Source organism: Astatotilapia calliptera, chromosome 22 (assembly GCF_900246225.1).
Source record: "Astatotilapia calliptera chromosome 22, fAstCal1.2, whole genome shotgun sequence".
NCBI classification, from domain to species: domain Eukaryota; kingdom Metazoa; phylum Chordata; class Actinopteri; order Cichliformes; family Cichlidae; genus Astatotilapia; species Astatotilapia calliptera.
In genome coordinates, this window is record NC_039322.1 from 12,874,616 (window position 1) to 12,900,986 (window position 26,371).

Sequence of the window (26,371 nt, forward strand, 5' to 3'; positions counted from 1 at the left end):
GGGGTGGGCCTTGGACAGCGTATATGATTTTGGACAAATGAGATGTTAAACCACTTGGAGACAACGGTGCTGGAGATGTAGCCATCCTGGCGGACAGCCCCAACTCCCCCGTGTGCCGCGGGGAGGACCGGGGCTGTGGATGTAGAGGGAAGCCGTCTGACGACATGTGAGTGGAGAGAAAAAAATAAAGAGGACCCGTAAAATTTTTAAAAATGGACGGGGCCGGTGGGACGTCACGATGCGTCGTCGCCACAAAGCTCTGTACGCCGCTCATGAACGCGCTCATTTGGCTCCCAGCATGCCGCACGTCCGGAGAGACCAGCGCTTTCCAGGAGCTCAGCTGAACCCAGTGCAGCACACCCTGCTGCACCCGTGTAGGAGAAAGTAAGAACCGTGTTTTGTGTAATAAGTGATTTGTGTGTGTGTGTGTGTGTGTGTGTGTGTGACGGCACGACTCGGGGTTAAAAAAAAAACAGAAAGCTGCAGGAGCCGAGCAGCACTGAGGGCTTTAAGGGTACAACATGCTGATGTGTTTGTCCCCATTGTGCATGAAGTGAGGACTCGTAAGGCGCAGCAAAGCTTTGAGATTTTCTTCAAGTGAGGCTTGTTTTTGATAGATAAAAGATAAAAGATGCGCGGACGATGCGCACCATCAGCATCTGAGATAAAGGCTCCAACGATGGTACGATGGCAGCAGCGCAGACGTGTAGTTTCACTTGTGGCTGCAAACACTTTTGTTTGGCACCAGAAAGCACATGTGTGCACAAATCTGACCGCAGGAGTGAGTTTAGCGGGTTTTTCTTGACTTACGGTTGGTCACAGGTGATCTGTTTTCGATAAGTTTTCTCTCTCGTTTGTTGGTATAAAATTTTATGTTGCACGCTCGGGATTAATGGTCACTGACATCCCCTTTTTCCTCTCCCCTCCCTCTGTTTAGCCCACCTTTGTCTAAAAGGTGACTCTTTGGTAGCAGTGGGTTGGTGTTTACTGACGCAAACGAAGCAACATTGAATTTACTTTTTGGACTATTCCGTTTTTCCGTTGATGCCGACCTTGGATCAACCATATGCTGTGTTGTTATTGTGCATAAGTTCACGTTGCGTCATTTTCAAGAGTTCACAGACTGGAGGAACATAAGTTCTCCTCTAACTGATCTAATATGTAATCATAATGTGGTAGTGAGAGCCTAACACCGGCCTGTGTTGGTGATGGTGTTGGAGTGGCCTCGGGCGCCATAGCCTTTTGCAGCCTTGTGTTGTTTGGCCTGTTTGCTGTCAGCCGATTACGCACTGGAAAGGCTAAGCAGTGAAGCAAGCATGAAAAAAGGCCAAGGTGATTACTGTACGTGAACCCAGCAGCGCTCCTGCAGGGCTTCATGTAGCCCGGGATTATACACCCCGGTGCCAGCATAGCGCTATGCCCGGAGAGCTCTTACATAAGGCCCGCTTAATCTGTGTGAGAGGGAATCAGACTTCATGTGTGTGTTTGGACTTTTTAACATCTGACTGACATTGAAATGTTACGCGCAGCTCCTCCAAAAAGATGCTCCCTCATTTGGAGCTCATTCTAGATCCTCTCTTCAATAAAAACTGTTCTGATTGCAAAAGAAACACGTGCAAAGGATCTATTTGCTGTCTTCTTCATTACTGAACCCCAGAACAGCACAATTTACATGTGCACATGTACAGCAAAGGACCAGGTGGTAGTGATGGTGGTCCTGCAACATAAGAAACAGGAACCGGCATATAGGTGTCAATATGACTCAGCAGTTAAACTGAACAGGTGAATCCAGGTGCACGATCAAGCGTTCACTGACCTCCTCCCACAGGTTACATTCACGCCGTGTCCCGGTGACGGAAGTGCATCACAAGTGAGAAGTCAGCTGATGCACAAGTGGATAAGTTGCTAATTTGAAGTGGGACCGCTGCAACACCTCAGGAGCGTTGCCGGTGCAGAGTCAGTTAAGCTGCAGGTGCGGCTGAATGACTGCGCACCACACACACACACACACACACACACACACACACACACACACACACACACACACACACACACACACACACACACACACACACACACAGGCCCAGTTTGTAGCTGTCAGGAGCCGAGTAGGCAGATTTCCCACCCAGGGTGCTTTCCAGGGATTTTCCAACGACAGAGTGAGGAGAGGGATCCCATTCACGTGGTGGAATTGAGTTCAAAGTCAGTCCGTTATTATTACATTTGTCGTAGTTTTATTCAAATAACTGATTTTCTTTAACATTTTTTTCTGCAGAAACTCACATTTAAAAACAACAGAAAGGAACTCCAGGCTCTTCTCCAACCTCCAGGTGAATATAAATGATTCCACCATCTTCACTTCCCGATGACTCTGCAGGTGATTTAAACTGGATTGCAGTTTAAGAAAAACGTTAAAAAAAAAAACCCGTCTGTTTATCTTCTTCACCAACACCTAAACGAAAGATCCGCAGCAGCAGCAACGCGGTGACTCTTGGAAATACCCCCCCCCCCCCCCCCCAAAGAAACCAACAAACAACAACAACAACAACAACAAAAACAATCTTTAGGGAAGCACAAATTTTCATCATTTACAGCCTTTTATGGTCCCAGAAATCTGTTAAAGCAGAACATTTTATACAGCATCGCTGCCAAGTTACCTCTAACAGAAACTTCAGTGTAATTTCCCTTCAGGGACAGAAAACCTATTCGAATGAAACTATCTCTTTTTGCCTCTTTAAACGATGCATCAGCCCATGCGCTGCCTACATAAACAGTAAATGAATACATATAGCCGATTAAAATATTTAATTAAAATAATTTTAAAAAAGTTAATTATTGTCCAGCTGTTTAAAATCATAAACCATGTGTGGATATCTTTAATTAACACCTAACATAGAAATCTAAACAATACACTTGAAATGAAAATATTAACATTTTAAAATAGAGTTATTTATCAAAAAAAATAAAAATAAATTTTTTTTTTCCTCTCTGTCAGGTGACAGGTAAATGATTTTGTCACAGGCGTTACTACAGACAGAAATCCGACATACACACAGTGCAGCTAACAAGGAAGTGGAATATTACGATTATTCAGACACACACACACACACACACACACACACACACACACAGCAGATGGGGGAGAAAATGAATCACAATCACAAAACCACACTGTTTAGGTGTGAGAACCTCGAAGTGATGTTAACACGTCACGGCCTCCACACTATGATCTCCACCAGTGGATGCCCCTGGAAAAATAAAAAAAATCCCCCCCAAAAACCCAAAACTTCTCTTCATTTACCGGAAATCTCTTGGAGCAGGGGCAAAATAAAACGTAAAGCATGTTTATTTTTATTTTAATAAAAAAACCCGGCAAACAAACACCCTGTTTGCTCTGCTCTTTGTGTGTTTTGCGGACACTGATGTGAGGACGGGAGCTGTGGCCTATTTTCACGATGTTGCATCAAAGAACATCTTCCCCATAATAGCGTGTCTGAGTGTGTACGCGCGTGTGTGTTAATTAGGCATCACACCTCGCTGCTAACGCATTAATTGAAAGCCAGCGATGCCTGTGACGTCATCCTCGCTTTCTCGCTAAAAGCCAATAAAAAAAACCCCACACACAACAAAGACTTCATGAAAAAATATTGAAAACCTTTTTTTCTTTTTTTAATTTACAGTGTAACGTTAAAAAGAGATGCGATGTTATGCATTTGGATAATTATGTGACTATTCTGTTATTTCACAAAATGATCTAGAAATATAGGAATGAGTAATTATTAAAATGATGACAGCAAAACTCCATAAATAAATAAATCAGTGGAGGATGTCACACACAGGCTGTATCTTCTATTATTTTAAATAATAAAAAAGTGGAGTCTGATGTTAATGGTTCTAAATAATAATTAAATAAAAACCACACATTCAACAGTGCCTTTAGATTTTTTTTTCCCCTTATATTTTTTAAGCCTTTAACCTTCTTGTAAAGCTTTTGTTTGTTTGTTCTATAGCTGGTAGATTGTAGATATTTACATAAAACTGAAGTGATTTTTCACTTCTTTTAAACAAAAGTCACCAGGAAATATTTTAAGGCTGTGGAAGTTTGCATTAGTAATATTTTAGTAATGTTCAGCCACAGTTTTCGATTTTAACACCAGCTTGAAAATGCTTTCTTTCACAATAATGAATACCAATTTAAGGATTACAATAATTCCATGTAAGACTTTACACACCTTTGTGTTTACCTGCTGTAACACAAACAAATATGCTTATTTTTCTCTGGATTTCCCTTTAGGACCCTATGAAAGATATTTGTGTGTATGACTCACCTCAGGGGTATTTTTACATCCTGCTTCCGTCCCCCTCGTAAAGACTTTTACTGTTGTTGTCTTTAGCTCACTGGATGGCCGGCTGTAACGTTTTGTGTTGAATTCCTCAAAGAATACGCTCACATTTCAGTCATATAAAAAACACTTAATAGCTCGGAAAATGTGCTTTCCCAGCAGAATCCCCTGTGAATCTTTAGTCATGCTTTGTTTTTCATATCGTTTTACTGAGGTGTTTTTAACACCATGTGATCAATTAACACTCCAGATATATGACTATTATTATCATTATTTCCACCTCTGGAATGCGTGCGGTGCAGCAGGCGGAGGAAATTAGCTTTGTCTTGCTGAATTAGCTCTTTAATGCATTTTCCCCTGTCGCTGTTTGTCCTCACAGGTGTATCAGAGGTTGTGTGTGTGTGTGTCTGAGCGTTGCTGGAGGAGAGCGGTGTACGCAGGCCTGAGGGGTTGTCTGTTATCTTTGGTTATCTAGCTGTATGAGTGACGTACATTCTTCATAAAGCTAGATAACCGAAAGTAACAAGAATCCCATTACACGCCTGCACAGGAAAAAGGAAACAACAGAAATGAGACATAAAGAAGCAGCACGGGAGGACGGGAGGTGGACAAAAGATCCTGCTAAGCGATGACGTGAAGGTATGATGCTGTGTTACATAAGGGCTAACGAGAAGGGGGGGTGAGGGGGGTGTTGTGTCTCATGGAGGATCTGGAGGCAAAAAAGACAATAAGTGTTTGATTTGCACAAAATGCCTGAGATCTGCTTGTTGTCAATACAAACCATTGCAATAGTACAGTGGTGGGTGTAGCCTGTGCTGCTGCATTTGTTCTCGTGCTGGTTGGTGAGTGAGTGCGTGGATATTCTCGTTCTGTAGCTCCGACTGACATTCAGGAGTGAGTGCAACATTTAGGTTTCTCTTGTCCTTGCCAAATGTGAACTTGAATTCACAGTGAACTGTAAAATGACTCATTAGCCCCAAAATTGGCAAAACGATCTTACAGATTGACATCCATAACGAACTTTTCCTCTAGGAAAGTAAAAGATCTTAATTGGTGTTCCTCAATTTTAGGAAGTCCAAAGCGATTGAGATCAATTTAAATGTATTCAGAGTCTCTGCAAGAAATTGTTTTGCAAACTCTTTCCAAACAGCTGATGCTGACGCTTCAGGACAAGCCACTTTCCAGGGTTAGTTTCACCTTTTCAGATAGCTTCATTATCTCAAATCTTTTTGTGGCCAATCCCAAACTGCTAATTACGGGTCCGCAGTAATATAGCAGCATTTTTGTCTTCTTTTCTCCACTCGATCAGAAGTCAGATCCAGTCGAGTTTCTTGTGAAATCAAGTTTCTTTGCCAGGTGCTTTAAGGGTTTTTGGCTGTGAGAATAAACTCAGCAATTTAGCTCAATAATCTAGTTATTTAAAAAAATAAGCACATTTTAGACCATAAGTCTTTTTAAAAACCCTAAAACAAAAACAATTGTTCAGTTAGGGTAGCTGAGTTTGCTCAGCTGTACCAGATAATCTGCACAAATGTGGTGTTTCTGTCGCAGTGGTCATAGTAGAGGTGTTTGATTCACACACCTGCCAGGCTGGGTTAGATCCCTGCAGCACCAGCTGCATGTGACACCCTGGGAGGAGAACATGTTGGTATCTCCCAATCACCCTCCCATAATGGCCTTTTTCATTTATTTAGCGTGTATTTTTTGACCATGAATACAGAAACTAATCTCCAGCCGAGAGATTCAGACTCATCAGTGTTTGGCTTCATTTCTCTTTTTTAATAGTTTGGATGATTCATTTCATAAAGGCTGATAATGTAATTGCAGCCCTTCTGGGGTTTTAGAGAGCTCGTCCTATAGAGGCAGCGGCTGTGGCGAGAGAGGTGAAACAAAACAAAGACCACCTTGAGAGGCAATTAGCGGCACTTTGCCATCATTTGGATCATTTCCACTCCAGTTGATGCCACTCTGCAGCTGATCTTCTGCTAAAGGAAAGAAATGGTCACAAACAAGGCAGCAGTGAGGGGCAGTGAGGAAAGATGATGTGTGTGTATGTGTGCGCATGCCTCATCCCACCTTTGGTGTAACTCTGTCGAAATACTTAATAGAAATCTTTAAAGCCACATGTACAGCATCTCCTCTCAAACCTCTTACGCTCCATCGCGACTTCATTAATGTAACAAAGCACAAAGCATGTTTATCTGGGCCTCGTCAGCAGTCATGAGGCTGCTGGGGAAGATCCTCTTTACTGAGCCGATCCTGAAATGTACGAGTTCGTTGGCATCTGCACACGGAAAACCGACTTTTATCCAGCTTTGGGTATCTGTGGCCTAATGAAGCAGCTTATATTGTCTATTTTTGGTTGACCGCACTGTACTTTCTCCACTTTCACCACCACGCTCCGTCTTACTTTTGTAACCCCCCCCCCCCAAAACAGCACCCCCCCCCCCCCCCCCCCCCCCTCTTCATTTAATTTTATTCTTTGTGGTTTTTCCCAGCTTCGATTCTCAGATGGTTGGTTCTGATTTGTATGCATTTGCATAATGAATGTCATTTGCATGCTCATGGGCAGACCATACCATGAGAACGGCTGTGTTGTTTGTGTGTGTGTGTGTGTGTTCATGCATGGGCACATGTGTGCTGTGTATATTAAGCACATGTAAATGACACGTTTTTTTTCTTTTCTTTAACGAGCAGACCAACACAGGGTGTTGTGTTTGGCGTCCACACTGTACAAACACTTTATTCTTCCTCTGTGATGTGAGTGTGCGTCTTTGTGCGTCCATGTGTGGCAGAATTGCTCCTCTATGTGCGGTGCGTGTAGGGCAGCTATCTGCCGATCATGCCTCTTTCTCCCTCCCTACCTCTCTTGGTAACCGTTCAGCAATGCACCGACTACAAGAGTGAAAATAAGAGACTCCCTCTTCAATCCCATAATCCTCCTCTTCTCCGACCCCTCCCGTGCCAGTTTGTCCTCCTCTTCCACACGGCAAGTCACAGTCCTGCCACCATCTTAGGTGTTAAGACTGGCACAAAATGGCAGCTGAGCGGTGAACAGCCAGCGCTGCACCTTCCCCCCACTTCATGTTGGTCCCGATCGTTTCCGCGCCATTGGTCGCCTCAAGACAGTGTTAATTACTGCCAGTGTGTTAATTGTAGAGATCGCCCCAAGAGACATGCAGGAAGGGATGAGATAGGAGGAAAGCGCGCTGCCCGTGGCTTTTGAGTGTCGACAAGATGGCATTTTTAGGGGCAGCTGCGGTTCCCGCGTCGCTTTTTCGCTGTGCCCGTCGTCACGCTGCAGACCGACCATTTTGCGGAAAACTCTTAGGATTGCTTTGCTTCGGCAACATTAAATTATACCAGCGCCTTTTTTTTTTGTGATTACAAAGAGTTATCATTTGCACCAGTGGTGGTATTTCTGCATGTGGAACATCCACGTGGTTTTTGTGCCGCGTGCACGTGCAGACAGCTTCATTTGATGATGTGAAGAAGAAGAAAAAAAAACAAAAAACACCTACATGCTCCCTCACACCCTCGAGGAGCCATAATTAGCAACACAGCATTCTTCATAAATCTCACACTTAACAGTTTTCACACATGTGCAGCACGTTTCCTATTTGGCTCGCAGACGAAAGCACGCTCCTTGTGGAAATTAAGACCTCAAACCCTTAAACGACACGTCACGTCGCAATTTGTCCGGATTTGATGAAAGGTCATGCTGTCTTTTCTGGCTTCACGAAGATGCATTATGATGCCAACCATTGGGTTTTGACAGGATCTGAGAAATATCTCAACCTTCAGACAAGCAGTTAACCCCTGTGGTGTGAAAGCCTGACAAAGAAATGGTGTTGCTGCACCGATTTTTTGAAGAAACATGCAAATTAACCTAAATAACGGACATAAATAACCCAAAATATCACCTCTGTTTTGTTCATTTGTTGCTCGCAAATGAAGCTCTCAGATTACGTTCATATTAGCTCCTCTGGCTTGTTATTTATTTTTAGCATTACGAGCATACAATCCATGAGCTGGTGTGTAGCCACATGAATTATCTGACAATTTAATTAACTTACACTGATTTCTAAAAAGGAAGGGAGCTCTAGCATTTGAGATTTTATTAAAAAACACACTTAATTACCTCGAATTTGCATCAAAATGTGGTGCTTTTCAGTAAGATTATGCAATGTTAGTCTTATGTTTTACTTTTTTGGGGGGTTTGCAAGTATGCTTTGATCACCAGTATTTGCGTCTAAAGAGGTCACATACTGAAGTGTGAACATGTGAACAATCCCTTAATTTGGAGTCAAGAGGAGTTCACAGGACAGTGTAAATTCATTCAAATAGTTTAACAGGAATTTAAATCATTGCCTCCCATGTGGTTTTTCTACCTGATCACTGAGCCCACAACTCTAAAGCTAAAGCTGGCAGGAAAGAATAAAGCTCCTATATGTTGAAAACTGTAGTGGGTGAGAAAAAAAATCAGAGGAGGGGGGAGTGAAGTCGGATTGGGTGTGGGGGGGCAGACAGACAGGGAGAGGGGAGCCTGCGACAGTGAGATCTCAATAGTGAGAGGCCTTCTTTGTGTTTCTATGTAAGGTTTATTTTGGGGGGCGCAGGGGGCACGAAGAAAGGAGGGGAAGAGAAGAGGGTGGGGATCCTATCCTGGGCTCTCAGACAAGCGACACATTGTCCTCCCCAATGTGTGGCGGCACTTGTGGCGTAACGCCATTATTTAGGCCAGTGGAGGGAACGGGGGTCTGGAGACCAGCTTAACCAAAACGCCAATTAGAGCCGGATCGTCCTGATTAATGGACGAGGGAGATTGGTAAACAATGCCGGCCATTGTTACCGTAACCCCCCTCCTACAAACCCATACCCTTTTGGTTTCTTTCACACAGCAAACCTTCCATCCCCATTGCCTCTGACACACACACACACATATATACTGCGCCTGCCATGCCAGCGCTCAAAGGGCCATTAGCATGCTGTTCTTGTTTGTTTGTTTGTTTCAGCCTCAATGTAAAGTTTGGCTTGATCATCACATCATACACAAGTATTAACCTTCCCGTGCATTTGTTTAGATGCCGCTATCCAATAAGATGAAGAAGGGTCACCAAAGTTAACGATTAAATGACTGCAGATGTGATTTTTTTTTTAACATAAACTGAAAAAAAATTAAACATACAGATCAAATGTTACTAAAAACATCACCACTGCATCACTAAAATCGCATGTTGGCTATACACTAAGTGCTGGAAACGAGGCTGCTCTCTTCAAAAGCGGCGCTGGGCTCATATGTTAATCACACACAACGCGATGCTCGGCTCTGCATTTCAATACGTCCTACTTTATTGTTTTTTTTTAAGCATATGCACTGAATAATTAGCCACCACATACTCCAATCAGGGGCATGCCAATGTGGGGTTGCCATGACGACCTCATCAGTCCCCCCCCCCCCCCCCATATACACACACACTCCACCACTACCCCCATCATTCTCCACCTTCTCAAGCCACCACCACTCCTCCTCCTCTCTGGCTACAAACAGGACAGAGAAAAATAAAGCGTGGGAAAAAAAACACTTTGTTGGGTGAAACAAAAATGGTGGGATGATGGAGGAAAGGAAAGGAAAGGAGATGTTGTGTTCATGATTGGAACAGCAGCTTGTGTTTAGCTTGATTGTTTTGCAGTTTGGGTGTTTTGGGGGTTGCAGGGAATTTTTCTTGTCTGTCAGGGGTTGATTGTGTGTGTGTGTGTTCCTTCTGCTATCATTGTACCATCTATGAGCAGCATGATTGGGAGCTTACAGTATAGCGTAGAAGGCAATACAGTAACGCTGAGCTCTGTGATAATTAATGTCAGGCTTAGCTCAGAGCCCTACAAATGCTCGAGTCTCTGCACATGATCTGATCCTGAAAATCTGCCTTCAGCTCCTCCAGATCAACAACATCTCCAGCATCACAAAATGTGTAGAAAAATGGATATATACCCTTGCAGGAAACCAAACTGTATATGCAGTAAACTAGAACACAGTTAAATCTGAGCAATTGGTGGTAAAAATATTCAGTTTCTCCTGTTATAACAACAGAAACTTATGAACACCTATATATATATATATATATTTTTGTCTTTACGTATACTGATGTGTACATCATTACTGGGCTATTTCTAACGTCCTCTCCATCTCTTCTTTTAAGGCTTCAAATCTGCCTCGCGTTGGGAGACACCGACTAAAAGACTCTGAGTCAGTGATGACGCCCGTTTCACACAGGACTACAACATCATCAACCACCGTTGTTAACCGTTGTTAGAAAGCAAACACAGTAACAACTTCTGTCAGTGGACAACCTGACAGTGGACGGTTAAAACTGCCTGGACTTGTTAAAGGACGCAGAGGTCCCTGTGCGCCCGAGAACGTCGTTATCAGTCTGACGACAGAGAGAAACAAGAAGACAGATGACTCTGAATGAAGTAAACAAACAGACTCTTGAATACTGTGAAGCGGAAACTCAGATTGAAGGATGCTACAGTGGACTGTGTGTGTGTGTGTGTGTGTGTGTGTGTGTGTGTGTGTGTGTGTGTGTTTAGAGGGGCTCTGCGCATCTGTTCAGGAAACATCTGCACTAGATTTTAATGTAGGTCACAGCTTAGATTATTCCCTCACACACACACACAAACACACCAAAATAAATCCATCGCCTCATCACTGAGATTTATGTACATTTCTGGAAATTAGAGAAAAAGGAAAAATACAAACAAAAACCAGTAAATATGAAATAGTATAATTATTAGTAGTAATGCTAGCAATTTATCCCTCTTTAGATGAGGATTTTAATATTTGAATAGAATTGACATTTCTTTCTTCTCATTATTTTCTTATTTTCTTAACCTTAAAATAAATTTGTCTCATGTAAAACTTTGTTTCAATCAAACTGTCGACAATCAGTTTGGCTGGATTACTTGAAACAAGCTAAATTTGATATTTAAGTGCAATGACAAATGTTTTTAATTTTACCTGCGCTGCAAGCATCAAGTAAGTTCTTTGACATTTATGTCCATCAACATTACGTCTAATAAGTAAGTACGTAATGTTTATTTAAAAAGCGCAGATATGTGGGTACGAAGCGTTGAACACAAATTATAGTAAAATAAACAACAGTCACAACAACAGTGTGCAACGCATTTTTAACAGTATCATTTGGTGAGTGTATGTGAGTGTTTTTTATGCTTCTGTTTATGGCAGGGTTTCTCAAAAATGTTTAAAACACTAAATAATTTGGATTAAAGCTCTGGTTCACTGTACACTTCTTATGTGTTAGCATAAAAAAAGAGGTTTTTTTAAATGTACAAAAAGGTACTGTGGGGTTGGCGCTACCTCAGTAATCTATTATTAATCTTTAAATTGCACTCTGATTGTGATGCACACTTTAAAAATCAAGGTAGTTATTATCACAGCAGGAGGTATTTTGTCCAATCAAAACGACTTAATGTTTACTTTTTATCTATGCAAAAGAAAGCGAGTAGGAGGCGTTAGATTTGCATTATTTGTGGAAGTGTTGTGCACACGAGTACTGATGCTATATTTGCACAATAGCACATAATGTACACGTTTAGTTTGAGTGAGATGAGCGCTATATGAGCACAGGTGCAATGTGTGTTGCCGGATGTTGCTGAAAAGCATTTTTTTGTTCTTTTTGTCAGTCGGGGTAGAAACAATTAGTGGGAGATGTGTGGCGTTCGGTAATTGCACTGTCAGTCTCAAGACACTGAAATCTGCGTTTGTTCCACATTTCATTTGAGTCAAATCAGCTTTTATGACAATCTGATACGACTGCTCGACTGCACTGGATTCTGTTTTGTTTTAATGTGGAGAATTTGAGTGAATTTGTGCAATATGCTGTGTGGATGCAGCAAAAAACTGTATTAGGAGTAATGTGGACAACTGTAACATTATGCACTATAAACTACTGTCTCAGGAGTTTTGGAAGCTTCTTTTGCACTTGATCTACTTTGTACTATGCAACTGTTTCTAAATATAATCAATAAAAGTATTCATGTTTACAGTGAGACAAAAATGTGGACTATATGTGGATTTTCTTTAGCTACGTTGCAATTAATGTGTGCTAGAATGTAGAGATGGACCGATCCGATATTACGTATCGGTCCGATACTGACCTAAATTACTGGATCGGATATCGGAGAGAAATAAAAAATGTAATCCGATCCATTAAATATCAAAAAAGCACCTCACAAAACTTGCGACATGGCACGTCGGAGCAGTATGCATCACGTGATAGAGCGGCTGTGGCGTGCGAGACCTGTCGGTGGTCTGGTTGAGTATTTCATCTCCGAGAAAGTTATCCCAGAGAGAAGTAAAGCAAGTGTGTAAGTTCATCTCTGAATGTTTGTAAAGCATTCCAGCGTTAAGCTTAACAACTGATATATGGAGCGACTGCCTCTTCTCTCTCCCTCCCTCTCCTGCTGCTACTTTAATCGTGAAACTGATCAATGATCAGCTGATCGGCTTTTCTGTCGTCTCTGACCGTCTCTCTTGCTTGTTTTTGACCCACTTCGTGCCAGAAAGAGGAAACCATCGGCTGAACAACAGCAGGACGTTTAAGCTTGATCAGCTGTTGTTAGAATTTATTTAATATTAGTTTCTACTCGAGGATCTTTTTCTACGTAGCTGACGGCTGGTAACTGTGCAGGGGCGGATCTAGCAAAGTTTAGCCAGGGGGGCCGATAGGGCATTAACAGGGAAAAGGTGGCACAAAGACATACTTTTCTTTCTTATTCTCATTTAAAATGTCTAGTTTTAAATAATTAATTATCTGAATCTTACACCCAGTTTTAATCTGATGGAAAATGTATAGAAGTCCATTACTGTATATAGTAACTGTTAAGTCTAATATACCCTAGTAAGCTATAGTACTTTTTCCTTTGGGAAGGTACCATCTGTGCAGTCTGCAGTTCTGTTGAAGAAAGATGTTGAATCTATTTAATTATTCTTGAAAAATAATTTATTTCTGTTCATTTTGTTTCACACTGCATCAAATTAAAGTTGATTACGTCGATTAAGCATCACGAGGTGGAGGGTGGTTCCCTATTTTCTTTTTTTTTTTGCTGGGAGTTTCAACCCTATTAGTTAGGCTGCTTAATATTTCTGCTAAGTTCTCTTTAAAATACCAGAATAGTGAGGATGGAGTAGGTTTAAGTTTATTAGATTGATCAGTATTGCTGAACTATGAAATATTTTGGGTGCAGTGTATTTTTTGCATACAGGTGTAACAGAATAGCTTTAGTGTTTATTTTTTTAACTTGAGTTTGAACTTATACAAAATGCAGCAAGATATTTAAAAAAACAGTTTTATTTATTAAAAAACACAGTATATCGGATTCATATTGGTATCGGCCGATATCCAAATTTATGATATCGGCAGAGGTGGGACCAAGTCATTGTTTTGCAAGTCTCAAGTAAGTCTCAAGTCTTTATCCTCAAGTCTCAAGTCAAGTCTCAAGTAATGTCAGGCAAGTCAGAGTCGAGTCTCAAGTCACTGGTGTAAAAGTCCGAGTCAAGTCACAAGTCTGAAATTTTGAATTTCAAGTCCTTTCGAGTCTTTAAAAAAAACGAAAAAAGCATGTTGCAGTTATATGCTAAATGTAAATATTAGACCATGTAATTTTTAAATCTGTGTTTTTCTCAACACATGACAAAACAGTGAACTTAGAAAATATACACAAATTGTGAAATTGCACCTCTATAAAATGCAGCTCAATTAAACCTAGCTCCAAGAATAATTTTCACCGACGGTTCTGAGATAAGCTGCATGTTATTCTTGGATGCGGTTGTAGGACCGGCTTTAAAATCGCATGACAAAAATATCATACATAAATAAATGATATTTTTTTAAAAGTTTACCAGTCTCACAAATCGTCGTCATAAATACACATTCGTTAACCGTTTATTAATAGGACCTTTGAGCTCAATGGTAATTAATTAGCAGTGGAAATAATTTCTGGTAGCGTTACAGAAATGTAGCAGTGACAACAATATTGTATGCTGTAATCGTACTGGGCAATTAGTGATACAAAAAACCTGTTTTATCCTGTGAATAAAAGTATATGTTTTTGTCAATGTACCATAATAACAAAAGCGAAACGCAATATTGTGTCAGGACAATTCACTATTTATGCACAATAAACAAAGGAGCATAGCGCCACAATTTCTGTTCAGCGCCAGACTTGCTTGTAACCTATATCACCAATTATGTTAAGAAAAATGACGCATTAACTACAACAGCAGACTGACCTTTGTGGAAATGCTTGGAGCAGACTAACCTGTGAGCTGGTGTTCTGGGACGTTATATTTGCTCTTTGAATGGCTGCAATCCAGTCGCCTCTTTGTTACTTCGGAAACATGGCTCGAACAATTTCTCTTCAACGACGTAATCCGATAACAACCGATCTCTTTACCCGTCGGCTTCCCGTGGCTGTCATGCGACCGGCTATTGCAGTTAATAATACAACGGCTTCTTGACATTTTTGTGTTTCTTTTTATCGCTGTATAACTGATTTTAATTGAAAGCCTGCATGCGCTAGTACCGCTTGCCACGAGTTCCCAGAATCCTTTGCGGTTCTACCCGTGAATGACGTCACATTTTCAATCTCTATATAATATGCATGTTAAATTTTATATTTGGGGTAAAATATCAAGTCTTTTCAAGTAAACCGGTTCAAGTCCAATTCAAGTCCCAAGTCATTGGTGTAAAAGTCCAAGTCAAGTCACAAGTCTTAGAACATTTTTTCAAGTCAAGTCTAAAGTCATAAAATTAATGACTCGAGTCTGACTCGAGTCCAAGTCATGTGACTCGAGTCCACACCTCTGGATATCGGTATCGGACATAAAAAAAGTGGTATTGTGCCATCTCTACTAGAATGTGAATGGCAATCATAAAGCAATAATGATCAATATTAACAGTGTCTATAACTTATATAAACTCATGCAAACACTAATCTTTCAATCCCACAACATTTTAAATGGTGTTTTCTGAGATGATTTGATATCAGGGAGGTACCTAATAAGACTCAACAGTATGACTGAGACTGGTGTCAAAAGTGTAAATTAAACGTAAATTTACAGTTTTTATTTATGCATCTTAAAATTTCAAAACTTCTAGATAATGATATAAAAAACCAAAATTATCTATCTTCATTTATTTCTTTATTAATTTTTAATTTGAAGATTCAAAGTGTCTCTGCTTTTTGAATTATTGGGGTTTAGAAATGATGCAACTGAATAAATACTACTATTATTGCTAAACTGTAGCAAGTTTGTGAATGCTTAAACTTACGGTAAAAAAACTACATTTTCAAGAATTTGTCAATTGATCGCAAACATGTTAACACTGTGAACCAAAGATAACAAGCACTGAAAATAATTCACAATCTGAAACTGATTGCATCATTGCTCAGCTGTTTTTGTATAGTTGCCTTAAAGGGATTTACATTGTAAGGTAAAGACCCTACAATAACAGAGAGAACCCCATCGATCCAGTGACCCCCATGACCAAGGCCTTGGCAGGAGTGGGAAGGAAAATTCCCGGTTTACAGGAAGAAACCTCCAGTAGAAGAAGGCTCAGGGAGGGGCACCTATCTGTTAGGGTGGAGGGTAGGCAGACAGGAAAAAAGACACACTGCAGAAGAGAAACTAATGATTAAATGCGGAGTGGTGTATAAACACATAGCGAGTGAAAAAGGGGAGTGAAGAAGAAATGTCCAATGCATCGTGTACACTTGAACATTTGGATTGAAGAAGCCTCAAACTGCTAACCTTCTGCTTAGATGACCAGCTTTACCCCCAGTAGTCCTGATAACCCTGATCTGTTTCCTATTTACTTTTTATATGAAACACAGCCAGATGAGCTTGTTTCTACTGCTACCTGTCCTTCAGTTCTGTCCTTCAGCTCCAAAGCTCATGGCTGCCTGCAGTTTTTCCAACGACAGTCAAAAAGACAACCTGTTTTTTCCCTCTATTACCCAGGTGTTCTCAGCAGATCCCCAAGTCAAAGATTAATTAGTCTCTTTGATTATTGTGTGGAAATGAGGAAGCTGCTTTTTTTTTTTAAGCATTCATACATTTAACATTTTGTTTCTTTTGCACAAATTTAATCAGAAAAATGTTACACCAGAAGTTTGATATGTTTTATAATGAGTCCATGCTCTATAGATCTGTTAAACCAACTTTTAGAGGAAATTTTTGTTTTTAAATTGAAGACTTTAAATATTAAAAATCGTGGCTATTAGTAGTTCAGTATATAATAAAATATTGTGTAAAATGTTGGAATTTAAACTGGCTCTAGTGGCACTTACTGGCTAATAATAAAGACAGCATAAATATGACACTGTACAGTATACTCAAAAAATATAAATGCATTGGTAAAACACAAACAGCCCTCTTAAAAATGACTGGAGATTCAGAAATGTCTGGAAAACTCCTGAACACATCCACTGATCAATGTTTACACGCAATGCACAATTGCCGATAATCGGAGTCACATCTGGATGATGTGTTGTGTCTGGGACAGGATGGCACAGCTGCTTTAAAATACATGCAGGCCAGTGGATCCAGCTGCTTCTGTGATGGATGCAACATCTAAAAAAAACATCTGGTTTGACAACCTCCTTACACAAACACTTTAGGGTTAAAGGTCACAATAAGAAAAGAGGTTCCAGAGTGTTGGATTTGGGTGTTAAAAACACGACAAATATAAAAATATCTACAGTATTAAAGTGGCCTTCAGCTCTCATACAGGGCGGCATGAGTGATGGAGATCAGTCATCTGTGTGTTTTTTATAATTGTTTTGCTTGTGGTCTTAATTAGGCATGTAAACTTCTTATCAGTGAAAAAAAAAAGACACATTTCTAATTTTAACCCTGTAACACCAAGTGAAATGTATTTGATACACGAGGTTTTTGCCAGTTTTTGAGACAGCTACGTCATTTTATGTTTGTTTTTTTTCCTGAATAACTTACACAAAAATGCCAGGTGTAGCAAAAGAATGGTCAGAAAGTTCAAGAAACACTCCAGTTTTTGGCAATTGTATCATGGTTCAGACTTTACACATTGTTAAAAGATTAATAAAAATGATGATTGTTTCTTTTTTCCTTCTTTTCCTTTTTTTTAAGCTGAGTGTTTGAACTTAAAACAGACAACTATCATCCAGCGAGGGTTTCTTTGTGTCAGCTGGCTGGGATTTCTGCTTCAGGCTAAAAAACAAAGAGGGCGTTTCACAGGCTACCTGACTCTTCTTCCACACAAAATGATCCCTGTGAGCGCGCCACCTACTCTAATCAGAAACAATATCAGATGATGATAAAATGGTGACTAAAAATAAAGATCATAAAAAATATAAGGCAATGCTGTTGTAAATAAGAGATTATTGCTGCAGTTAATATGTTTATTTTAATGCTGAGCGCTCTCTCTGTGCCTCGCTGCACATTAGAGCTCTGAAACATTAATGATGACCAGACTTTAACAAACCATCAGGAAGCATTAAAAACAAAGCTGTATCTAAAACACCTGTTATATTACTTCCGAATTTGAGAAATGACTTTTGGTAACAGATGCTGATGAACTAATGTGTCTACATGGTGCATTTTGACATTTTAGGTTTAATAACAATACGTGTGATTTGTTCTAAATAAAACTAAAAGTCCAAAGTGGTTACTTCATAATGCTATTGATTAAATTTCACATGCAACCCCACATACTGTACGTGTAAGTGAAAATCACAATCAGCAGAAGTACTAGACTGTCTTACAAATGATTCCAGCACATGTGCTTCACTGACTGACCTCTCACCTGCCTTTAGCAAGCTACAATCCAATACCTTAATTAATAGGCTCTAAAAGCTGAGCAGTCATCACGAGAGCCAAATGTCAGCTCAATTATAACTCAAATATACTGGATAACTTGGTCTTAAAGAGACAAAAAAGTCTACCATACATGGAAAAATAACAAATGCAGGGGACATCAGCCACACAGAATAATTTATAATGTCAGAAAGAAATGAAAAGTGTTTTTAAGACCATTTGCATCATTTGTCATTTCTGGAAACGATCTAGTTTCGCTTGTTCTGCAAACACGAAAATTAACATAACTTTGCGTTGTAGGAGATGGATGGTCACCCAACTCAGTGTACCCGCACATTAAATGTGAGCAATGTTGCAGCAAACTACACGGCGAAACCACTGATCGTAAAGCATCAGTCCAGCCTCCTCGTGTGAAAATTACAGTACTTGAATTCAGCTGTAAGCCCAATTACAGAGTGTGCTGTCTTTTACAGGAGCCTAATTACAGAGCGATCAAGATCAAGGCCGTTTCTAGTCTGATGTAGGTCACTTTCAACACGATTAAAATATTATTAACATTTCTCAGTTCGTGCATTTGTCTAAATTCGATGTCTTTTCGGGGAATTTAGCTGCTAAAAGTGCCAACTTAAATGTATTTGAACATGCCACCGCTACTGTAAGCCTAGGCGCCACAATTGCTGTGGTAAACGTGAGAATTAATAGTGCGCACACTCACTTTAAAGAAAAAGATAAATCCTGAATGAATGTGCCATATGACAGGTAGGCCCTCTGCTGCAGTCAGCGCTGCAGCTCGGCCTCCAGACAGCAGGAAAGTTACGGGAACCGTCTGATTACGATGGAATCAATAACAAAACAAAAGACCATGTCTGGGAGGAAAATCGTGGGAAGTGCCGCCGAGGGCCTGATTAGCATTCTGTATTGCGAGTCCCCATAGGCCGTCTCCTAGAGCCCCCAGACCCACAAGTGAAGAATGGCTGCGCGGGAGGGGAGGGGGCGCTGAGAAGAGGCTGCAGAGGGCCAGACGGGGGATGTGGAAAGTCAAGGAAGACAGCTTCACAAAGGAAGGCATGGTGCTGAGGAGGGGGAGACAAGGGGAGGTGTCGGGGGGGCTCGAGGCTGCCACCGTGAAATCAGGCAGCGCGAGGGAACTGGGTTCAAGTTCAACAGCAAATCCCCATCTGCGTGCTGAGGTGATGAAGACGAAGCGTAGAAGAAGACTTTAATGAAGAATCCTGATTGACTCAAACTGTGACTTCATCCCATCTGAGTGCGCCTGGTGTTCAAATGAAACTAAACAGAGAGGAACCTTCTCCTTCACCAGAACTCCATTTACCACTGACGAGTACGTGTCAAAGAAGGACATCACTAGTTGAAGCCAATACCAAAGCAAAGAAGAAAATATAAACATGCGAAGATTAAACATTTACACAAGTGTTTGGTTCACAAGTACATCGAAATACTCTGAATCTCAGCATCAAGCTGGCATCAAATATTTCTATTTGTTTAAATCACTGTGCAGCTGGGAGTAATAACCTTTAAAGAGTGGATTAGATGGCAAGCAGCTGATGACAAAACACTGTAAAAACCTTCTCACAGATTTCTAAGATTCCCGATCACTCACTGATCAACGCACAAACCACACAACAGCAACGCACATATCCTACAGATTACTTGTTTTTTTCTTGGATTGTGAAATGAAAATAAAGTTTCTCAGACTAAAATCCTCCAGGATTATATAAAATACAGGCAAAAATACAGGCCAGTTCCACCCCTCGGCCTCCTAGTAGATCCACCTGTGGTATCAATTTCAAAATTCCACGTTACCTCATTCTCAGGTTATCACATTTATAAGATTTTCAGAAAACCTGACCTCTGACGTTGGCCTTGAGGTTGAGTTCACTAATATTTGAACTCCGAGATCTTTAATAGATCCACCTATGGTATCAATTTCAAAATGCTACATGCTCTAGTTCTGAAATGATCGCATTTACAAACTTGGATGTCCAAGCTACACACCCGCCCCTCGTGAATATCCCAACAATACCCCTCAGATATAAAAGACTGATGGGGTACAATACACTGTTTGCACTCTTCTGTGCTTATTCTAACTACCAACTGAATCACCAGGTTTAGACAAAGTTCTTCACTTCAGAGAGGCAACATCTTTAACATAATAAATCGAATGATTTGGAAGAACACCATATAAAAGCGTTGTCATGGGATATTAAAAGAAATTGATTTTTTAATATACTGGTTCTACTAGTTACTGGTGGGGGGTATACCATTTTTGAGCTGATTTTATGCTAAATGTCAGCCAACAGATCTACCAATGAATGGGACTGACTGTCCTTCCTTTATTTTTTTTCATGTGGAATTTGTAAGTACCTTTAGTTATATTAACATGTTAAATATATGTTAGGTAAAGGTTTAAATCACCATGATGGACAGATTTCTCCACACCACTAGGTATTCACCTGCAGAAATACGCAGATATAAATGGAAGCTGTTTATAAAGATTATGCAAAACAAACTCTGAATATATCAACGTCCTCACCCTGCTTGAGGTCAGAAATTAAGTGTGACATCAAGAGGTCTGACCTCAGGGCACAAGGACAATGGTCACTTCCTCCTTACTTCATCACCTTTCTACACACGTTTAAGTGTTTGCATTCATGCATGTGTGTGCGTGTTTGTGAGTCATGGGAGAGTGTGACGGGAGGAGGCTGCACTGCATGACCCTTGTTGATGGCCTTTTAAATCCACAAGTTGTTTGACCTTTGATCCCTGTGATTGTTGTTCTGCTTCCTTGCAGGTCTTTTGGGATTTCCCATAAAGACACCTGTGAAATCCTGCTGGTTGGTTTTTATGCTGACTCACACGCTTGATTTAGTATTATTAATTCTTGCTGAAATGGACAGTGAGCAGGGGATGAAACAGTCAAGTTAGTGTAGCAGCATTACAAGCAGTGATCCACTCCTATTAACTGCTCAAACATTAAAAATCTACATTTTTATAAAGGCTTAAAGAACCTTTTTTAAATCATTGAGCTGTTAAAGTTAAAAGTTATAGGCGTTTCCTGTGAAACTAATAATGAAAAAGGTTCAAAATAAACAGCAGTTGCCTGTGCTTGGTCAAAAAGTTCAAACTTCTCTTTAAAGACTAACGGGGAAATTATGGTTCAGCCGAGGCAGCACATGAGCGGCCCCTTGGCAGCTTTGAGTGCTCGTGTACCTGCAGAGAGTCAAAAATATGAGGCGAAACCTCTCTGTGGGCCACTCATGCTTGTGCTGCTCTTGGTCCAACCAGCAAAGTTATAACACAAAGAGCTGACGTGAAACCAAGTGTTAAAAATGATGAACAATGTCCACTACAGCCAGTCTGTGCTTTTAATACTGCATTTTTTTCAATCTCTGATCTTTTTTCACATTTTTCCTATTTCCGATGAACTTCACTGTCGATCCCATCCCTATTCTGGCTCATTAGTCAACCAATCAGCATTCTACCAACACGCTGTATCATCTATCTCAAATGGTAGCATGTTTGCAATGGTTGAAACCCCCTCTTCATAGGCTCTCTGTAGAAAAATATCTTGGTAAATGGATGCAACCATGGTACCATATATGGTAATGAAACAAAAATCAAGTAAATTGAAATGTATGACATCTTGATGGGAGTGCGTTTTGATGAAATAATAGACAGATATCAGGTTGACACATCCTGTCCATGGCTGGGGTGGGGGTCAGGGGGGTCAGTGCTGGATAAAGAGGTTGTTGACCTGCTGGTCTCCTGGAGTTTAACCTCTTGCCCCCCTTTGTGATGAAAGCTCAGAGGTTGGGACTCAGTTAGGAGGGGTCAAAGGGGAAGTCTTCCCCGGACGGTGGGCAGGAGGATGAAGCGTGTCGTCGGTCCTCAGCGGACGGTGGCAGTCGACTTAAAACACGTGCGTGCTCAGGCTCACCAGAATCTAACGGTTAATTTCTAAATGTATGCAAATATGTTCAGGCTGGTGCAGAAACAATAAACGCACATGTTAAAAAGAATGTCCTGACTTTAGTTTCTGTTGCCACGTTTTGCTAGAGATCATGCATGGGAATGCTCGGCTCAGTCTTTCCCCACAAATGAAAGCTGTCTGAATTTTATTTTCCACCCAGAAGTCCTTCACTTGCTAGGTTTCCATTAAAAAAAACAAACCCATGTCTAGTGAACACTGGTGAACACTTTGTGAATTATCCTTCAGACCATTGACAGGGGGGCGGCGAGCTCGATGGGGAAACAATATCTCATAGATTGCAATGAAAAAACAAAACAAAAACCGATCCATCCAGGCGAAGACACCGGCACAAAACATGGCTAGAAATCAGCCATGAGTATGTCATGGCACGCTGGAGGGTCTGACTACTTAATTAGACATATAAAAAGGCTGGGTCAGACAGAGCAGACAGGGAAAGAAAGGCTGGCGAGATGAGGCCCTTCAAATTGTCTGCGTCACACTGTGGGAGTGTGTGTGTCTGGATGGCGCTGTGAGAAAGTGTGCGCCGTGTCGTTTGCATGTCTGAGTCTCGCCTGTGTGGGTCTGCGTCCGACTGCGTGCAGGAATGTGTCTGTCTGGTGCATCCGTGTGAGTTATTGAATAACATGTTTAAGGCGCGCTGTGGTGGCTTTTTTTGTTTGGTGTAACGGAGTCTGATTGTGTAAATCTGCTTTAAACCAGACGTGTACGGCACACACACACACATAGAAACACATGCAGCAGTTTAAGAGCACACAAAAAGCATCAGAATGGGAATTTTAAAGATAAAAACATTAAACTACTTTTGTGGTATGAAGCAATAACACATGCTAAAAATACGTGCTCATGAATACAGAGCTCGGTTGGTTGAATCGCGCCGTTGTCGGCCAGCAGATTCAACCCTCGCGGGGGTCGAGATTATTAAGATGCATGACTGATTAACAGAGCAGCAAAGAAGGTAAATACTACATCATATTACATTTTTCTGTCAGGCCTCCCCCTGCTCTTTATTTTTTATTCTCAGAGATTAAATTATCAGCATCACTGAATCATTTTTCTCTAAAAGTTATTTATATACCACAAGGTCAAACTATGAGAAATCAGCGACAAGGAGTCACCAAGAAGTTTGCACTTCGAGGTCTGTTTGAGGGTGACGAGGAGCCTCACTGCTTACATGAAGTGTTTGTAGTTTCAGGTTGTAGCTTTGTTTAAAACTGAAGTTGGAGTGTATGTTGCAAGGTTGAGCTAAAAACTCTTAACTGGAAAACGTCATGAGGTGAAAGAGAGCCGTGGTGCTCAGATGCAGGACTAACCAGCTGGCGTTGTTAATGTGTTCTGCTGTGGTCAAACTACAATATTATGAAATGTAGTTCATTCATCTAGCCTGATGTAAACATGGCTGAGGTTGAAATTTAACCTCCTGCCACACTGCACCCTCATAAGGGGACTATTTTTGGCTTTCCTGGACTTTACACTTTATTGTGTTTAATCCTTTCTTAAACAATGGCGACTTTAATGTTTATGCTGTAAAATAAACCCTTTTCCCCCATATGTAGATCATAGCTCATCTGAGATCTTTAGGAGAAACACCTCTACTTCTACATCGCTTTGTTCTCAAGTCTGCCTGTCTGTCAAGCCTGCCCAGCACAATAACGAAAATACTCCATCAATCTTTAATGGCTGAGGGGTAAAAAACCCCAAAAAACCTACTGCTGGCTGCTCCCTGTGGCCACCACAGCAAGTAGCTCTGTTTGATCAGACAGAATTTATGCCGGATACTCTTCCTGACACAAACCCAACAGAAATCAGTGTGTCTGACTCGAATCAACCCAGCAACTTTCACTTGTCAACCAAATGTGTTAATCACTACATCAGCTCTCCAACTCTGTTTATCCATTAAAAATTCCTCAATGTGCTCACAAGTATTATCTTGTGTGCTGACGTAAAACTGTTTGACTGAAAACCTTGACGGAGAAATGAAGCACATGGGAAAGTGGATACTTGAGGCTGGCTCCAACAGCGAGTCAATCTCCAGACTTCACATGGTAAAGAACCCAGTTTGCAGAAGAAATAAATATATTTGCATCCTTAAACATATCATTCATGACAGCTGTATAGGAGTTTGATTAGTTTATTAGAGTACAATAGTCAAATGCTATGCATATTTAACATGGTGAATGTGTTTTTAAGTGTCTCTAAGGCACCCATGTTTTGGTAAACTTAGCTTTTTCTATCTGTTTTGGCCTTTTATCCACACAAACATGAAGCATTTTTAAAAACCAGGGTGCAAATGTGAAGTTGAAAAACTCCTTTGAACAAGATATCTGGAAAGTTTGCCTCACAACATTGAAAGGTGCACGCCTCTATCGCCTGTGTTATTGTTTATGACCTTTAGGAAAGGTAAGGAAAGCAGTTATCGCATTCACAAGATTTTCAGAAAACTTCTGCTGCTGTAACCCATCTGCTTCCTGGTTTGACATGTTTTGTGTTCAGAGATGCTCTTCTGCATACCTTGGCTGTAACGAGTGGTTATTTTTCTGAGTGATGCATTTCTATCATTTCCAAGCAGTCTGATCATTCTCCTCTGGCCACTGGTATCAACAAGGTATTTTCACCCACAGAATCGGCGCTCACTGGATTTTCTCTCTCTTTATTATTTTTTTATTTTCTGTTGGTGGTGTGGGAAAATGGGAAAATCCAGCACCAACAACCATGTCCAAAATCAGTTAAAATCACCTTTTTTCCTCATTCTGATGCCCAGTTTGGACTTCAGCATGCTGTCTTGATTATATATAAATATGACTAAATGTATTACCCTGCTGCCATGTGATTGGCTGACTGGATAATGGAGTTAACGGGCAGTTGAACGATGTCCCTCATGAAGTGTCTACTGTGTATTTGTCCTCTCATTTCAACACAGCACCCTCTTCAGGACATTAAATACTACATATCTGAGCAGGTTTTGATATTAACCCTAGTTTAACTGTTTGAATTTTAGCCTCCACCGTGTCTCTTTAGACTGACCCGGCCTCCAACATGTTTAAACTACATTAAGTGAATCAGGGACTACATAGAATGTGTCCCAAGAAGTCGTTAACGGTCGAAACAACCACTTATAATAATCACTTATTCTTACTCACTCAGTGTTGCTTGGAGCAGACATCTCTAAGTCAGCCCGTGGGTGAGAACCAACTGGGAACCCTCCATCCCAGCTGCAGCTATTTGTTGTCTGTGAAACATAGAGGGGAGGTCAGAGGTCAAATAAGTTCACAGGAACACGATGCTTTCACATGTTAATGTTCCAGCACGGCACAAGAAAAACACAGTGGTGATTATAATGTTTTTAGGACACTGTTTAGTGAAATGTGTCGTAAACTCACGTTTGATGGATGCATCTGCTTAACTGGCGAGTAGAAATGAGACCGGGGTGCTAACTGTTTAAAATCAACACAAGAAAATACAGAGAAACAGGGTAGGGTGGTAGAGACAATTGTGATGATCCAGCTGCATTTAGAGAGTCATAGCCAGTCAGTTATTAGCATGTTATGCACAGTGGTGGAAAGAGGAATATATTAATTATGGTGTAAAACCTTTAACTGAGTGATTCATGTTCAATTCAGTGTTTTCAGATAGGCATTTTGCACTTTAATACCACGCCATCTGACACTACTTGTTACTTTACAAAATAAAACACTCTAAAATCTTTTCAAACACTGGTATATTTGAATCCACCCAACATTAAGTGAACTAGTTAGGACACATCTCAACCCCCAACAACAAAAACCTTTGTTTAAGTAAGAGGATAAATCCTAAATCTTCTTTTTTTCCTGTGAGTGTTTCCTGGGCTTAGATAGACAGGCTTACAAACATACTGCACCACAGTGGAGGCAGTCTTGTCATATGGGCACGTATGGCTGCCAGTGGAACCGGCTCACTGGTGTTTGTTGGTGATGTGACTGCTGTTAGAAGCAGCAGAATGAACTGTGAAGTGTACAGGGCTATAATCGCTGCTCAGATTCAGCCAAGTGCTGCTTCACAGTGCAAAAGGATAATGACCCAATAGATAATGCAAAATGAGTCTAAGAGGTTCTCAAGGCAAAGAAATTGTGATGTTCTTCGATAGCAAAGCCGGTCAGCTGATCT

General features: G+C 40.8%; 2 long non-coding RNA genes across 3 annotated transcripts in view; one reads left to right on the forward strand and one right to left on the reverse strand.

Moving 5' to 3' along the window:
* LOC113015374 (uncharacterized) lies at window positions 1-12,489 on the forward strand. Of its 2 annotated transcripts, none has more exons than XR_003271089.1 (4): window positions 1-384; window positions 2,276-2,377; window positions 4,723-4,982; window positions 10,544-12,489. It is a non-coding gene; the product is annotated as an uncharacterized LOC113015374 (long non-coding RNA). The 2 variants fall into 2 exon arrangements; XR_003271090.1 differs by having other exon boundaries at window positions 2,276-2,330; window positions 10,544-12,488.
* LOC113015378 (uncharacterized) overlaps window positions 4,997-26,371 on the reverse strand; it is a 27,391-nt gene continuing 6,016 nt past the window's right edge. Inside the window, exons 2-4 of the long non-coding RNA XR_003271094.1 lie at window positions 25,609-25,662; window positions 25,369-25,457; window positions 4,997-6,325 (exon numbers count right to left, since the gene is read on the reverse strand). This is a non-coding gene — a long non-coding RNA (uncharacterized LOC113015378). The remainder of the gene's footprint in view (window positions 6,326-25,368; window positions 25,458-25,608; window positions 25,663-26,371) is intronic.